The following is a 17,230-nucleotide window of genomic DNA, read 5'->3' as shown; positions in this document are numbered from 1 at the left end:
CTGAGCATTTCCCCGTTCTTGTTCATAGGGAAAAGCCTGTCCGCGGTCCTGGGCCGCCTCCTCAGAGGTAAAGCTGGAAACTATCCCCGCGGAGAGCGCTGTCGGGGACGCCGGGGCGGCGCGGCCTTAGACGGAGCTGCTCTCAGCCCGCGCCCAAGGCTCCGCCGCAGCCCGCGCCGCCGGGAGCTGGAGAGCTGAGGGGCCGGAGGTGCCGAGGGGGCGAGCTGTGGGCGGGGCCATGTGGGCAGCTTTGTGGGCGTGGCCTGGAGGGGCGTACTATGGGCGTGGCCGCACTGTGGGCGGGGCCGAGTGGGGAGTGCTGTGGGCGGGGCCGGGCCGGGGCCGGGGCCGTGCCTGGGTGGGGGACCCGCTGCGGGAGCGCCGAGCTCCCTCTGAGTTCTTACTTCTAAGGCTGTGCTCCGCTCACCATCCAGAGCGGAGGTGCGGACCTTAAACTCACTCCTGGAGAAAGATCAGCAAGTGCTCAGGTAAAGTGCACGTGCTCCGCGGTCGGGAGGAAGGAGGCGAGGAGCCAGCCTAGCCTGGGAACAGGCAGGGAGGGTTTACACAGCCCCGGCTGAGTCGCGGCTTAGGAAGCAAGGCAAGTTCCCCTAAAGGTCAATGTGCACAGACGGGTGCGATGGAGCCGACCTAGCGCGGCTGAGTCCGCCTGGGCCTGCAGCAGCTGCCCCCTGAGCACCCCCCACGGCTCTCTGCCAGGCGACCCAGGAAAAAGTCGCCCCCTGGTGGGCCGCGAGGTCATGGGTGGGGGGAGTTTGGAAAGATTCAGACAGCAAATGTTCCACTTGAACTCCAGGGCAGCATCTGGCACTGCGGGGCCTCCTAGCCGTGAGCCGTGGTCAGGCGTTTCCTTAGAATGGAATGCACTGGAGTGAAAACACTAAATCCCTCAAAGCTGCTTCTCTTTACTGTGGTCACACACAGTGAAATCAATGGGCATTAGTGCAGCTAGCTCTTTTCAAGGACACAATGTTAAGCACAGGAAGCCTGGTATGTGGACGCTCTGGGTTTGCAGACCCAGGCAGGGGCCAGGGGCTCAGGACAAGTGCCCGGTGCTCCCTTCCCATTGGGCGAATCAGAGCCTGGGGCCCGGCGGTGAAGCTCCCCAGGTGACTCTAATGTGCAGTGCACTTTGAGGAGCACTACTTAGACCAATGTGACAGTCTACAATGTGTAGATTTAGGGTGAGTGATTCTGAGGAAAAGAAACCCGAGGCTGTTAGCAGTTGTGGGCAGCTGCTGTCTACCTAAACCAGCTGTGGTTTGCTTGCTTGGTGAGCCTGAGCTTCGCGGGGCGGGCATGGCGTCTGCCATCCAGGACCCTGGGACGGGGCCTGCCAGGGCAAGGAGCTGGGCATTGAACGCATCTGGGGATAACTATCTCTCATAGAAGAACTAATGAGGATTGAACCTGAACACAGCGGTGAAAGAGCTGAGTAGACTGCAAAGAATTGCACAAAAACTGCTTGTTCTGCAAATTTAGTTTACAACAATTTGAGTGCAGTTCACATTGGTGTAATGTGATTTAGGATCATAAGTCCCTAAAGTTTCATTACACTGATGAAAAGCAAATGCCTATACTGTTCTTGTTTTATGAGAACACCACAACCTCCAGCCCCTGGAGCAGCTGAGATCTGAAGATATCGGGAATACCAGGAATAGGGAGGTCCTGGCTGTCCCTGGAAACCCAGCAGCATGACACCTGTGTCACCTGGGTCCCCGTTTCTATGCTGGAGTGGCAGGCAGCAAGGAAATATTTTGAGTTTGAGGCCATATGCATTTTGGAAAACTGTGGCTGGGGGGTTGGGAGCAGCTGGGGAGTTGAAGAAAGCCACTGCCAAGGCCTTCCCACTGAGTGTGGTTGCCAGGCCGGGGCAGGGAAACACTGGTGAGTTGCAGGGTAGATTCCCAGTTGGTGATGGGTGATGGATGGTGGGATCAGTGGGCCTCTGGGAAAGGCCAGGTGTGGCTTCAGCACTCTGGGAGTTCTGGGTACCTTTATGTCTAGGGACACAAAGAGGTAGATGGACACTGTGGTTTGAGCTGCAGAAGAGAGCTGGGCGGCCACCTGTCCACAGGTGAGGATGAGGTTTCTTGGGAGAGTAGAGAGAAAAGGGAGGCTTTTAACTGTTAGTAGTGGAAAGATGGCTTGCAATGGAGATAAAGGCTACCACAAAGGGGAGGAAAGCCCAGAGCCTGGAGGCCAGGGGCAGGATCTGGGGCAGGGGCTGACCCAGTGTGGCATTCTCCATATGCTGGACATGTGAGAAGAGACTCCACAAGCTGGAGCTCCCTCAGCTCCTTGGGGCCGCTGGCTGTACCAGCTCACTCGCTGGTTGTTGGGTTTCCGCAGTTTCGATTTGGGGTTCTGTCACTGACCTGCAGGCAGCCGGCTTGTCGCGGGCTGTGGCTCTTGCGCCGGCCACCCGCGGGACCCGCGCAGTTTCGACGGAGCGCGGCGGGGTCCGTGTGGGTCCGACCCGTGGGGAGGTGTGGCTGGCGCGCCTGTGCTCTCGGGCCCGGCCACCCACTGAGGCGCCAGGAGGCGCATTCCGCAGGGCGGCGGGGAGCAGATCCGGTGTTTCGAGGGGCATGGGACACAGTTTCCAAGCTGGCCTGCAGGATGGGCGAAGGGACACCGAACTACAGCGGCACAGCGCCGGGCCAAACTGCCCGCAGCTGGGGTAGCAGAGGAGGCTTGCAGCAGCGGCGCCGCGGGGAGGGGTCCTGGCCCCGGGCTGGGAGCGGGGCTGGGCGGCCGCGTGCCCGGCTGCGCGTTTGCTGGCGCTGCTCGTTCCTCCCCGAGAGGTGCGCCTGGCCTGCCGCGGGGCCGCCAGTCACGGGGGGCCCTGCGAACGCGGCCCTCGGCAGAGCCCACCCGCGGCCTCCCGAGGCCCTCTCCCGGGCCCTGCCCCTCCTCCCAGGCTGGAAGGAGGCGTACTCTTTCAAACAAGAACAGAAAACGGATGGAAAGCCACGATGTTTGGCTTAACGTTCTAGAAGCTTTTAACCAAGTTCACATGTTGAAAAATCCACCTGAAGGGATATACGGTCACACTCGCGATCTCGGTCCAGGCCCGAAGTGGGGTGGGGGCACCGCACCCTACACTGCCCTCAGCGGGACACCCCTGTCTCAGCCCAGGACCGGCTGAGGAGGAGGCTGACCCCTGGACGGGCTTCTTCAGGCCTTCTTGGCCGCAGGGCTTCTCCTGCCCCCTCCCTGGGATCCGGGAACTAGAAGGAATGCTTCAAATGCAAAGGTCACAGCATCGCTCCTGCGGACACCGCCAGGCTCCCGAGACACGGCCACGCCCCCGGCTCACAGTCACGCCCGACACAGACCACCTCCAACGAAAAGCCACGCCCCCGGAGACACGACCACACCTCGGAGACAGGCCATGCCCCCGGAAACACGACCGAGCCCCAGAGACACGACCACGCCCCAGAGACACGACCACGCCCCAGGAGACACAACCACGCCCCGGAGACAAGCCACGCCCCCAGAGACACGGCCACGCCTTGGAGACAAGCCACGCCCCCGAGACCAGCCACCTCCCGGAGACACGACCACGCCCCGGAGACAAGCTACGCCCCCGGAGACACATTGACGCCTTTGCAGACGCAGCCAGGCCCCCGGAGACAAGGGCCATGCTCCGAGAGACACAGCCATGCCCTGTGGACCCAGCCAGGCCCCTGCAAGCATAGCCAGGGGCGGTTTCTCGCTCAGAGGGACGCCTTGGGGCTGAGCAGCGCATTAGGGACGATTTGGGGCCGAGCAGCGCTTTGTGGGGAGGGGAGCGTTCAGTGACGGGTGTTTTCTCTGGATGTTGGACACTGTCCACCAGAGGGGAGTTGGCTGCAGAGGGACTGCCTTTCGACAGCCAAATTTTCACCTCAGCGCCTAAACCTGGTGCTTCTCGTTCCTTGCCGGTATTATGTCAGATATTTAAAGAACTCGAAGAACAATGTTCTTTTTTTTTTTTTTTGAGACAGTTTCGTTCTTGTTGTCCAGGCTGGAGTGCAATGGCGCCATCTCGGCTCACCGTCACCTCCACCTCCCTGGTTCAAGCGATTCTCCTGCCTCAGCCTCCCGAGTAGCTGGGATTACAGGCACGCGCCACCACGCCCGGCTAATTTTTGTATTTTTAGTAGAGACGGGGTTTCTCCATGTTGGTCAGCCTGGTCACGAACTCCTGACCTCAAGTAATCCGCCCGCCTTGGTCTCTCAAATTGCTGGGATTACAGGTGTGAGCCACCGAGCCCGGCCACAATGTTCTTAAGATTTACGAAGAAGCTGTTTTCCACACGCTGTTGATCGCCGCCACTGTGAAGTCGGCGTGCGGCGCCTGCTGCCGGCTGTCGTTTCATAGGGGCGGGGTGGGAGGGCCGCGGTCCCCCGGGCGCACCCGGGCGGGGAGTGCGCAGGGCGGCCTGGCTGGGCCACTCCTGCCCTCCCGCCGGGCGCCAACCGGGGATCCGCCAGCTCGAGCTCTGCTCCGAGTCCCGCAGACCCACCATGCCCGGAGCACTCAGCCGTGCGGCCACGGGCGCGCCAGTACCAGCGGGAAAGGCCGGGGCTGCCTGGACCTGGGCAGGAGGCGGTGACCCGGCCTAGCTTGAGCGCCGGCAGCACCGCTCTCTTGGCTGCTGCTCCTTCACACCCGCAGGCCTGGAGCCTTTTCTTGGGCCGAGCAGGTGACCGAGGCTCTTGTACGCAGTGGAGAAGGGCCCAGGCGTGGAACGCCGTCCCCTCCCTGGCAGGGCAGCTGTCAGGACCACGCCCGGCGCCGCGCCCTGACCTCTGTCGGTCCTGGCACCGGTGCCGTCCCCACACTCCGCCCTGGGCACGGCTGCGGGAGGCGGGGCTCAGGCAGGCTTGGTGAGCGTCTGGCGTGCTCTGAAGGCCACGGCACGGCGGGGCGTTGAGGGCCTCGGAGAGACGGTGCTGGCAGCAGGGGCGGCAGGAGGGGCCCGGGCCCACCCCCACCTCGCAGGTCCCGAGTTCGGGGGCACGGTTGCAGGCAGAAAGAGCGCAGAGCCGGAGAGAGGGCCGGCAGTAGCCCACACAAACGATTTGGGGTTGGGTGTGAGGACTGGAAGGTTCCACCGACTCTGAACCATCTTTTTTTTTTTTTTTTTTCTAAAAATAAGCCACAACTATCTATTTTTTCTTTCTAAAATTTGGTGACGACTTGATCACTTCGGTGTGAGTCTTGCTTGGAAGGAGGGTCCTGGGCGCCATCGCGGGGAGGACCTGGAGGGGTGGGCTGGGGCTGTGGCATACTCCGCCCTGTGCCGCCGGCTTACAGCTCCCCTACCCCTCTCCCGCCAGCTGCAGGTGTCCCTACAGGCGGGAGCTCTGCCCAGGGTGGCCCTGCCCTAGGCAAGTCAAGCGCATGGGGCCAGTAAAGCAAAGCCAGGCTGAAGCTGTGGTTCCCGTGAGAGTGCAGCCACGGGCTGGGGTGAGGGGAGGGTCACCCCAGAGGACGGGCTGTGTGCTAGGGTGTTGGGGTCCCCCAGAAGACGGGGTGCGTGTTAGGTGTTGCAGTTCCCCAGAAGACGGTCTGTGTGTTAAGGTGTTGGGGTCCCCCAGAGGACAGGCTGTGTGCTAGGATGTTGGGGTCCCCCAGAGGTAGGCTGTGTGCTAGTGTGTTGGGGTCCCCCAGAGGTAGGCTGTGTGCTAGGGTGTTGGGGTCCTCCAGAGGACGGGCTGTGTGCTAGGGTGTTGGCGTCCCCCAGGGGATGGGCTGTGTGCTAGGATGTTGGGGTCCCTCAGGGGATGGGCTGTGTGCTAGGGTGTTGGGGTTCCCCACAGACCGGGCTGTGTGCTAGGGTGTTGGGGTCCCCCAGAGGACAGGCTGTGTGCTAGGGTGTTGGGGTCGCCTAGGGGACAGGCTGTGTGCTAGGGTGTTGGGGTCCCCTAGGAGACAGGCTGTGTGCTAGGGTGTTGGGGTCCCCTAAGGGACAGGCTGTGTGCTAGGGTGTTGGGGTCCCCCAGAGGACAGGCTGTGGGATTGGAGTGCTCCATCATCTGCATGAGAGGTGATGACCAGGTGGGACTAGGAGGAGTTAGGATGTGTTTGGAAGAACTGGATGAGGAATGTGTGAGAAAGAGGGAGAGTTCTGGGTGAGCAGAGGCCTCTGTCTCCCAGGGAAGAGGCAGGAAGTGAGGTGGAACGAGAGCCCCTACTCAACCCCGGACAACCACTAACCTGTTCCCCATTGATATAACTTTGCCGTTTCAAGAATGTTGTAGTCATGGAATCAGAGTAAATAGTCTGTTGGAACTTGCTTTTTTTCACTGAGGATTTTCACTCTGGATTCCTCTACTTTGCTGTGTATGAATTGTCTGTTCCTTTTGATTGTGGCGTGGTCTTCCCGGCATGCATGCACCACGGCCTATTTCACACACCCCTACGGACAGACGGCTGCGTGGCTTCCAATTTTTCATATAGCTTCTATGAACATTTGCGTGCAGGGTTTTGTGTGAATGAAAGTTTCATTTCTCTGGGATTAATGTCCAGGAGTGCAATTGTTGGCTGGTAGTTGCAATTTTAGTTTTTTTAAGAACTGTCAAACTGCTTTCCAGAGTGGCTGTACAATTTTACATTCCCATTGGTGATGCAGGAGTGAACCAGCCTCTCAAGTCCTAGGCAGCTGGTGGTGGTGTCTCTGTTTTCTTTTTTCTTTCTTTCTTTCTTTCTTTCTTTCTTTTTTTTTTTTTTTTTTTTTTTTGAGACGGTGTTTTGCTCTTGTCGCCCAGGCTGGAGTGCAGTGGCTCACTGCAACTTCCACCTCCTGGTTTCAAGTGATTCTCCTGCCTCAGTCTCCTCGGTAGCTGGGATTACAGGCGCCCGCCACCACACCTGGCTAATTTTTGTATTTTTAGTAGAGGCGAGGTTACACCATATTGGTCAGGCTGGTTTCGAACTCCTGACCTCAGGTGATCTGCCTGCCTCGGCTTTCAGGTGTGAGCCGCTGCGCCTGGCCTGTTTTCTATCTCAGCCTTTCTGATAGGTGTGCAGTGATAGCTCATAGTTTTAATTTGCATTTCCCTAATGGCTCACGATCTTGAACATCTTCTCACGTGCTTAGTTGCCGTGTGCATATCCTCCTTAGTGAAATCTTTGCCCATTTTACTTTTTTTTTTTTTACTTTTGAATTTTGAAAATTGTTTAGGAGTGGTGAGAGGGAACATTCTTGCCTTGTCTTCCTGAGAAAGCTTCAGGTTTCTCACCATTAGGCGTAATGTTAGCTCTATGTCTTTTGCAGATGTTCTTTAATAGGTCTGAGGAAGTTCCTCTCTATTCCTAGTTTTCTTAGAGTTTTTGTTTTATCATGCATAGGTGTTGAATTTTGTTAAATGCTTTTTCTGCATCAATTGATATCACCATGTGATTTTTCTTCTTTAGCTTTTAATATGGTAGATTACATTGCTTGATATTTTTCACAGTTCTATTGAGATTATAATTAAATACCATATAATTCACCCATTTAAAGTGTACAAATTCATACCTGTAATCCCAGGACTTTGGGAGGCTAAGGTGAGAGGATCACTTGATCCCAGGAGTTTGAGACCAGACTGGGCACCATAGCAAGACCCCATCTCTACTAAAAATAAAAAATTAGCTGAGTGTCGTGGTGTGTGCCTGTGGTCCCAGCTACTTGGGGGCTGAGGTGGGAGGATCACTGAGCCTGGGAGGACAAGACTGCAGTGAGGCGTGATTGCACCACTGCACTCCAGCCTGGGTTACAGAGAGAGACCCTGTTTCAAAATAAATGTACAATTTAATGGTTTTTTTTCAGTATATTCACTGAGTTGTGTGACCATCACCATGATCAATTTTAGAGCATTTTTGTTAACCCAAGTGAAACTCCACATTCATTAGCATTTGTTCTTCATTTCCCTCCAACCCTATCCCCTCCCCTAGCCATAAGCAGCAAGTAATTTATTTTATTTTATTTCCCTATGGATTTACCTGTTCTGAAGATTTTATATATACATGGAGTCAGGCAATATGTGGCCTTTTGTGACTAGCTTCTTTCACTGAGCATGTTTCCAAAGGTTATTCATGTTTTAGCATGTGTCAGACACCATTCATTTTTATTGTCAAATAATCCACTGTGTGTATATACCACATTTTATTTATTTAGTAATGGACATTTGGGTTGTTTGTACTTTTGTTTTTTTGAGATGGAGTCTTGCTCTGTCACCCAGACTGGAATGCAGTGGCACGATCTCAGCTCACTCCAACCTCCGCCTCCTGGATTTAAATGATTCTCCTGCCTCAGCCTCCCAAGTAGCTGGGGTTACAGGTGCCCATCACCATGCCTGGCTAATTTCTGTATTTTTAGTAGAGACGAGGTTTTGCCGTGTTGGCCAGGCTGGTCTCAAACTCCTGACCTCAAGTGATCCTCCTGCCTCAGCCTCCCAAAGTGCTGGGATTACAGATGTGAGCCACCGTGCAGGGCCGGGTGGTTTCCACTTTTAGGGTATTATGACTAATGATCCTATTAATGTTATTGTACACATTTTTGTGTGGACATATGTTTTCATTTCTCATGGGCATATTCCTACAAGTGGAATTGCTACGTCATATGGTAGCTCCATGTTCAACATTGATTGATTTTTGAACATTGAACCAGCCTTGCATTCCTGGAACAAACCCTACTTAGTTATGTGTGTAGCTCTTTTGATATATTACTGAATTCCCTTTGCTAATATTTTGTTAAAGATTTTTGCACCATATTCATAAGAGATATTGGCCTGTAGTATTTCTTCTTTGTACTGTATCTGATTTTGGTATCAGGGTAATATTGTCTTCATAAAACTCACTGATGAGGTATACCTCATTTTCTATTTTCTGGAAGAGATTGTATAGAATTGGTGTTAATTTAAATGTTTGGCAGAATTCTCTAGTGAAACCATCTGACCCTAGAGATTTCTTTTGTAAAAATTCAAATTTAATTTACTTAATAGAAATTATAAAGCTATCGAAATTACCCATTTTATATTGGGTGAGTTATAGTAATTTGTGCTTTTTGAGGAATCACTAAGTTTTCCAAGTTATGTATGTAAAGTTGTAAAATGGCAATCTGATATACCATTATTATTCTTTGATGTCTTCAGGGTCTGTAATGGTATTTCCTGTTTCATTCCTGACATTAATAACTGTCATTCTGTTTTTTTTCTTTGCCAGTCTTGCTAGAGGATTGTTAATTCCATTGATATTTTCAAAGAAGTAGCTCTTGGTTTCATTGATTTTTTTCTACTACTTTTGTTGATTTGTTTTCTATTTCATTGATTTTTAATCTCAGCTTCATTATTTCTCATTTCTGCTTGCTTTGGGTTTATTTTCCTCTTCTTTTTCTAGGTTCTTGAGATGAGAGCTTATATTATTTTTGATACTTGCTCTCCTTTTGATACTAGCATTTATGCTGTAAATTTCCTCCCATCACTGATTTAGCTGTGTTCTGCCAATTTTGATATGTTGTATTTTCACTTTCATTCAGTTCAATATAATTCTGATTTCCCTTGAGACTTTCTTGTTGAATCCTGGATTATTTGGAAGTATGTTTAATTTCCAAGTGTGCAAATTTTCCTCCTCTCTTTTTGTTACTTATTTCTGATTTGATTGCATTGTGGCTACAGAATACTCTGTGTGATTTCAATTCTTTTAAATTTGTTGAGGTTTGGTTTATGGTCCAAAGTGTAGTCTGTCTTGGTGTATGTTCTGTAGGCACTTTGTAAGAATATTCTGCTGTTGTTGGATGGAGTGTTCCATAAATATTGATTATATTCTATTGGTTGATGGTGTTGTTCAGTTCTTCTATAACTGCACTGATTTTCTGTCTAGTTCTATTAATTGCTGAGAGATGAATGTTTAAGTCTCTAACTATAAAACTGTACTATAAACGTGTCTTTCTCCTTTTAGTTCTATTAGTTTTTGTGTTAGATATTTTGCAGCTCTGTTGTTTTGTGCATATGTGTTTAGGATTTCTATGTCTTCTTGGTAAAGTGACCTTTTTATCACTGCAAGATGTCTCTCTCTGTGCCTGGTAATTTTCTTTGCTTTGAAGTTTAGCATATATTACGTGACTATAACTGCTCCTACTTTCTTTGGATTGATGCTTGAATGATGTATCTTTTTCCATCCTTCTACTTGCACCCTACCTATATTGTTATTTAATTTTATTTTTCAACTTTTATTTTAGATTTGGGGCTACATGTGCAGGTTGTTACAAAGGCATGTTGTGTGACACTGAGGTTTGGTGTACCACTGAACCTGTCACCCAGGTAGTGAGCACAGTCCTCAATAAGTAGTTTTTCAAGCCTTGACCTCCACCCTCTTTCCCTGCTCCAGTAGTCCCCAGTGTCTGTTGTTCCCATCTTTATGTCCATGTGAATCCATATACTGTTATTTTAGAAGTAAATTTCTTATAGACCTTGCATAGTTGAGTCATATTTTTAAATTCACTCTGCCAATCCGTCTTTTAGTTGATGTATTCAGACCATTTACATGTAATGCATTTTTTTCTGATATGTTAAGGCTATGGGTAAATTGAACATTTTTTTAGAATTCCATTTTGATTTGTTGTTGCGGGAAGTCAGGGACCCCGAATGGAGGGACCGGCTGAAGCCATGGTAGAAGAACATAAATTGTGAAGATTTCATGGACATTTATTAGTTCCCCAAATTAATACTTTTATACTTTCTTACACCTGTCTTTACTGCAATCTCTGAACATAAATTGTGAAGATTTCATGGACACCTATCACTTCCCCAGTCAATACCCTTGTGATTTCCTATGCCTGTCTTTAATCTCTTAATCTCATCATCTTTGTAAGCTGAGGATGAATGTCACCTCAGGACCCTGTGATGATTGCATTAACTGCCCAAATTGTTTAAACAATATGAAATCTGGGCACCTTGAAAAAAAGAACAGGATAACAGCAATGTTCAGGGAGCAAAGGAGATAACCTTAAAGTCTGGTGGCCTGTGGGCCGGGAGGAACAGAGCCATATTTCTCTTCTTTCAAAAGCAAATAGGAGAAATATCGCTGAATTTTTTTTCTCAGCAAGGAACATCCCTGAGAAAGAGAATGTGTCCCTAAGGGGAGGCCTCTGGAATGGCCACTTTGGGGATGTCTGTCTTTTACGGTTGTTGATGAGGGATGAAATAAGCCCTGGTCTCCCGTAGTGCTCCCAGGCTTATTAGGATGAGGAAATTCCCACCTAATAAATTTTGGTCAGACCGATTGTCTGCTCTCAAACCCTGTCTCCTGATAAGATGTCATCAAAGACAACATGTGCCTGAAACTTCATTAGCAATTTTAATTTTGCCCTGGTCCTGTGATCTCGCCCTGCCTCCATTTCCCTTGTGATATTTTATTACCTTCTGAAGCACGTGATCTCTGTGACCCACACCCTATTCATGTACTCCCTCCCCTTTTGAAAATCACTGATAAAAACTTGCTGGTTTTATGGCTCAGGGGGCATCACGGAACCTACCGACATGTGATGTCTCTCCTGGATGCCCAGCTTTAAAATTTCTCTCTTTTGTACTATTTCCCTTTATTTCTCAGACCGGCTGACACTTAGGGAAAATAGAAAAGAACCTACATGAAATATCGGGGGTGAATTTCCCCCGATAATTTATCTATAATATTTCTTGGTGTATCTCTTTTAAAGTTGTTGTTCTAGGTATTAAAGTATATATACATGTTACTTGTCACAGTCTACTGATGCCATCATTTTATCAGTTTGAGTAAAATCAAGAAAACATACCTCCTTTTACATCCTTTACCTCTCTCATTTGTTATAGAATTGTCTTGACGATTCCTTCTGCATACATTAATAAACACATCAAGGAGTGTTACAATTTTTGCTTCAAACATTCAACAGAATTTAGGAAAATCAAGAGGAGAGGGAAAACATATTTACCTACGTATAAATGTTATTCAATAGCATGCTATCAACAGTAGATGACAGAATTATTTCCATTAAGCACTTGCATTCTCTGAATGAAAACAGGACATGATGCATCTGTTAAGAATCTTGCTTGGACTTAACTTTTTTTTTTTCCTTTGAGATGCAGTTTCGCTTTCGCTGCCCAGGCTGGAGTGCAATGGTGCAGTCTCAGCTCACTGCAATCTCCGGCTTCTGGGTTCAAATGATTATCCTGCCTCAGCCTCCCAAGTAGCTAGGATTACAGGTGTCTGCCCCCACGCCTGGCTAATTTTTGTATTTTTAATAGAGATGGGGTTTCACTATGTTGGCTAGGCTGGTGGCAAACTCCTGACCTCAGGTGATCCACCCACCTCGGCCTCCCAAAGTGCTGGGATTACAGGTTGTGAGCCACCGTGCCCAGCCTGGACTTACTTTTTATTTTATTATTATTTTTTGAGATAGGGTCTCACTCTGTCACCCAGGCTTGAGTGCAGTGCCACAATCCTGACTCACTGAAGCCTCGACTTCCCTGGCTCAGGTGATTCTCCTACCTCAGCCTCCTGAGTAGCTGGGACTATAGGCATGCACCACCATGCCTGGCTAAGTTTTTGTGTTTTTAATAGAGATGGGATTTTGCCATGTTGCCCAGGCTGGTCTCAAACTCCTGGGCTCAATGAATCTGCCTGCCTTGGCTTCCCAGAGTGCCAGGATTATAGGTGTGAGCCACCATGCCTCTCCTTACCTATATTCTTTTACCTTCCTGATGTTCTAAAATGTATTATTTCATTTTCCCTTTCTGTTTAGAGAACTTCCTTTAGCCATTCTTTCAGGGTAGGTATGCTGGCAATAAATTTTTAGTTTTCTTTGAAAACATCTTGATTTTTCTTTCACTGGATATAGGCTTCTGGCTTGACTGTTCCTTCCTCTCATTACTTGAAAAATGTTATGTCACTTTCTTCTGGCCACCATGGTTTCTGTCGTCTGAATTGTTTTTTCCCTGTAGGGACATTTTAATTTCTCTCTTTAAGACTTTTTTCTTTGCTTTTAGTTTTTAAAATTTTGCCCACTATATATGTTGGTGTGGATTTCTTTGGGATTATCTTGTTTGGGGTTTGCTCAGCTTCTCAAATCTGTAGGTTTATGTCTTTTGCCACATTTAGGAAGTTTTCAGCCATGAGATCTTCAAATACTTTTTAAGCTACATACTCTTCATCATCTTCTTCTGGCATTTGGATTATATGAAAGTTAGGTCTTTTGTTATGGTCCCATAGGTCTCTGAGATTCTGATAAATTGTTTTAGACTATATTTTCTCTATTGTTCAGGTTGAGTAATTTCTATTGTTCTATCTTCCACTTATTGATTCTTTTCTCTGTCCCCTCCATTTTACTGTTGAGTTCAGTTTTGCATTTTGAATTTTGCTATTGTGTTTTCAGTTTCATTTGAGTCTTATTTGCTGAGACTTTCTGTGTTTCATTTGTTTCAAATGTGTTTATTTCTCTTTGAAACATTTTTATTTTGGCTGATTTAAAAATATTTTTTCAGATAATTCTAACATCTCCATCATCTTGGTGTCATCATCTATTTTCTTTCAAGTTGAGATTTTCCTGGTTATCACTATGACAGGTGGTTTTGAGTGAAACCTGCATATTTTGAGTATTACATAAGACTCTAATCACCACTTAAACCTTCTGTTTAGGTGCCTTCCTTTGACACCACTCCAGCAGAAGGGCCCGACACTGTCTCATTGATGCCAGATAGGGTTAGAAGTTCAGGTTCCCCAAGATGGGGAAGGATTCCACCTTATTGCTGGGTGGTTGTGGGACCTCTGCCTCTCACTGGGACTCTGCTGATATCACGCTGGCTGAGTGGGGTGGGACACCTCATTACTGCTCATTACTGACCTCTAGTGACACCATTGGGGGGTGGCCTCATTACTGCTGAGCAGAAGTGAATGCCCTGACTCTCCATTTGGCCTCCTCTGAGACCATGTCAGCAAGGAAGGAGAGGGGTCCCTTTTACTGCAGGGCAGGGATGAAGTCCAGGCTCCTCACATGGTGGTCCCCATTTAAACCATTGGGGGAGGAGTGTGTAGGGAGGAGGTGGAACTCCCTAGCACTCAGCAACGGTGAATGTCCAAACTCCCTACTCAGCCTTTTGCGAAGCATCCGTGTGAGGACTGGGGGCCAGGCACTGTGTAATAGCCTTTGGAGGGTGCCCACTCAGCCTTTGCTCTCCTGAGTGGATGTGGGTCTGCAGTATTAGGCTGCAGTAGAACAGAGATTGTCTAAAAGCTTTCTGTCTTGCTAGGCTACTCATTTCCTGGTCCTTTGGCTGGGGGCAGACTTCTTTGGGGCTTTTTGTTCTAAACATCAGGTTTTTAGTTGTACTTAGCAGGAAGAACAGGGAAAAGTAGGTCTTCTCTGTCTTCCTGAAAGCACCAGTCCTGAGCTGTATATTTTTAGTGTTGGCAGATAGGACAGTATGTTTGCATGCCAGCTTGTGAGGTTTGGGATGGGGAGGAATGCAACAGTGCAATCTGGGTGGGGGTGGGAGCAGGTGGGCTCCACTGTACCTGGCAGGGCTGTAGACAAGTGTGTCCCTTGAGAGGCTGGGCTTTTATTCTCATTGCTTCTAGTTTTGCCAGCACAGCCATTCTGGGACGTTTTGCTCTTGGAGACATTCCTCACTCTTGCCCTACTGTGTTCTGAATCCCAGTGTCTGACTCCAGCTTGGGCTCTGGCTTGAGTTCAGCCAATAGGAGACTCTTCTAGAAGATTAGGGGAGGGAGGATGCCCCACTCTTCTTTGGGGCATCTCTTCTGGGGCTCCAGCTCCTTCTAGAAGTTCTCAGAGTAGCTTCTATTTCCTTCTTGGACCCTGGCTGATTCAGGCAGTGAAGGGAGCAAGAGGCAGAGGCAGCAGCTGGGAGTGAAAGGGGGAAGGGTGTGTGGGGTTTAAGTGGGGAGTGGAGGAGAGCAGGCGCGTACACTGTCTGGGGAGGTGCGGTGGGATTGCTGGGGAGTACTGGGGCCCACCTGGGGTTCCTCATATGATGTCATCTGCAGGCATAGGCAGCAAGGAAGGTTTTCTACAGCCATGTTCAGCTGCTGAGCAGGGTTGGGATTTGGCCACAGGTGGCAGACTCTAGGGGCCCATGGTCCCCACCTCCTGGTGTTCACACCCTGGTTTAGTCCCCTCCCTTTGAGTGTAGGCAGGCAGGACCCAGGACTGACCTCCAGCTGACATAATACAGCAATGCGGTGGATGTCCCCCTGACACGTAATAGCCTATAAAACTCTGCCTCACTGCTGCTCGCTCTCCAGATGCTCCTTGTTGCCTGAAAAGGCAAGCAGACATACTGGAGGAGCCCACATGGTGAGGATGCAGGAGCCTGTTGGGGTGAAGGGCGCCTCTGAGGGGGCCTCCTGTAACAAAACACCATAAACTTCTTGCTGGCCCACAGCCAGCAAGAAGCTGCAGCCCTGAGTCATGCAGCCACCAGGACATGGATCCTGTCTGCACTGAGTGACCTTGGCAGCAGATTTTTCCCCAGTTGAGCTTCCAGATGAGATCACAGCCCAGTGGCCCCTTGAGATCCCAAGCAGACAACCCAGTTGAGCCACCCTGGCTTTGACCCACAGAAACTCTGAGATTATACACGTGTGTGCTTTTTAACAGGTACACTTTGTGGTGATTTGTTTTGCAGCAATAAAAAACTCGTTTATCAGGTAAGTTTGAGAGAATGAGTTGGGGCAAGTAAGAGGAGGGTGTTTGCTTGACCAGAGAGGCTCCACTGGGAAAGAGGGGAGTGAGGTCTTGGAGAAGGGACATGGCCTGAAAGAGAATGGACATTTGTTGCACTAAGGGTGGGTGGTATGTTCCTGTGTGAGTCCATTCATGCTGCTGTAACAAAACATCATAAACTGATGACTTATGCCACAAACATAATTTCTCACAGTTTGGGAGGCTGTGAAGTCTCAGATCACAGCACCAACAGATTCAGTGTCTGGGGAGGCCCACCTCCTGGTTCACAGACAGCATCTTCTCGCAGTGTCCACACATGGTGGAGAGAGGAGCTGAGCTCTCTCGCGACTCTCAGAAGGGTCTGGAGCTGATTCATGAGAGCTCTACCCTCAGGGCCTCTCCAAATCCCAGTCACCTCCCTGAGACCACACCTCTGAATACCATCCCATTACAGGGCAGGGTTTCAGCCTCTGAGTTTGTTGGAGGGCACATACACATTCAGTCTGTGGCAATTCCAATGGCATGTTCTTCTAAAGAAGCTGGGTGTTTTAGGAGGGGCAATGGCACCCTGGAATTGTCAATGGAGAGCAGGAGGACCCCCTCTAAAGTCTCAGCAGGAGCAGTTACATAATTTGTGAGGCCCTTTGTTCAAAAACCAGGGAAAATGCCATTAATGGTAAGGATAAAGTTTTCTCTTTTCTTCCATAGTCTCTCTCTCTTGGCTTGTCATGGTGCTTTTAAATTGGTATTTAATGTCATTATTCTAAATAAAAAAGTTTAAATTTTAAATTGTTAGCATTACTTTTACTAGTCATCTTTATATGATGCCACATCAGTTTTAAATGCAAATATTGAAACATTTAGCTCATGTATGGAATTTGTGAAATCAGACAACTTTTTTATAGCTGGTGTGTACATTTGTACTTTGTTCTTACCAGGCAGTGGAGCCACTGTCTAAAACCAATGCAACCGTTTTATCTCACTTTTATGATACAAGAACATTCTGCTGACATGGCCTGCCTTCGGCTTACTGGTTTGTGAGTGATCACTCTCAGCATAAGTGGTTGGTTAAAGCAGGGAAATAACAATGGTGAGAAGGATATATGGACTTCCTTGGTCATTCAGGTTTCTTCGAATGTCATGTTTTTCTATATTTGAAGTAAGTTCTGGCTCCACCAGGAAGTGTGCGTCTGGGGCTGTCAGTGCTTGGCTTACTCAGCTGTAGCCATCACACGTCTTGTACTTGCTTTGAGTCTCAGCGAACTCCTTTCATCCTGGGTCCACTGGAATTCTGTGCTCATGGGGCATTGTGAAGACTGTATGTGAAACAGGCGATTAGGAGTGGTGATGCACTACTGTGCTAACTCCAGCCCCAGCATGTGCCTCTGCATCTCAGCGCCAGACATCCTGCATGGCCAAAGTGCACAGTCAGTCCTGGCTTCCCAGCTACCCTGGACAGCAAACCAAGCGGTTGCAAGGCCAAAGGTCATTTCTGGTGCTGTCGGCTGCTTGAAAAT

General features: G+C 49.3%; 1 protein-coding gene across 2 annotated transcripts in view; it reads left to right on the top strand.

Annotated features, from left to right (window-relative positions):
• LOC129527054 (gamma-tubulin complex component 5-like) overlaps positions 1 to 17,230 on the top strand; it is a 77,857-nt gene that overhangs the window by 30,856 nt on the left and 29,771 nt on the right. Inside the window, exon 1 of one of the 2 annotated variants that reach the window (XR_008671900.2) lies at positions 406 to 488. The exons of the other annotated variant lie outside the window; for it this stretch is intronic. The gene's annotated coding sequence lies outside the window, so the exon portion shown is untranslated. Of the gene's footprint in view, positions 1 to 405; positions 489 to 17,230 lie in introns of those variants that run through there. 2 annotated transcript variants of the gene reach the window in all.

This window comes from Gorilla gorilla, chromosome 16 (assembly GCF_029281585.2).
Source record: "Gorilla gorilla gorilla isolate KB3781 chromosome 16, NHGRI_mGorGor1-v2.1_pri, whole genome shotgun sequence".
NCBI lineage: Eukaryota > Metazoa > Chordata > Mammalia > Primates > Hominidae > Gorilla > Gorilla gorilla.
This window is presented reverse-complemented; position numbering and strand designations above follow the sequence as displayed.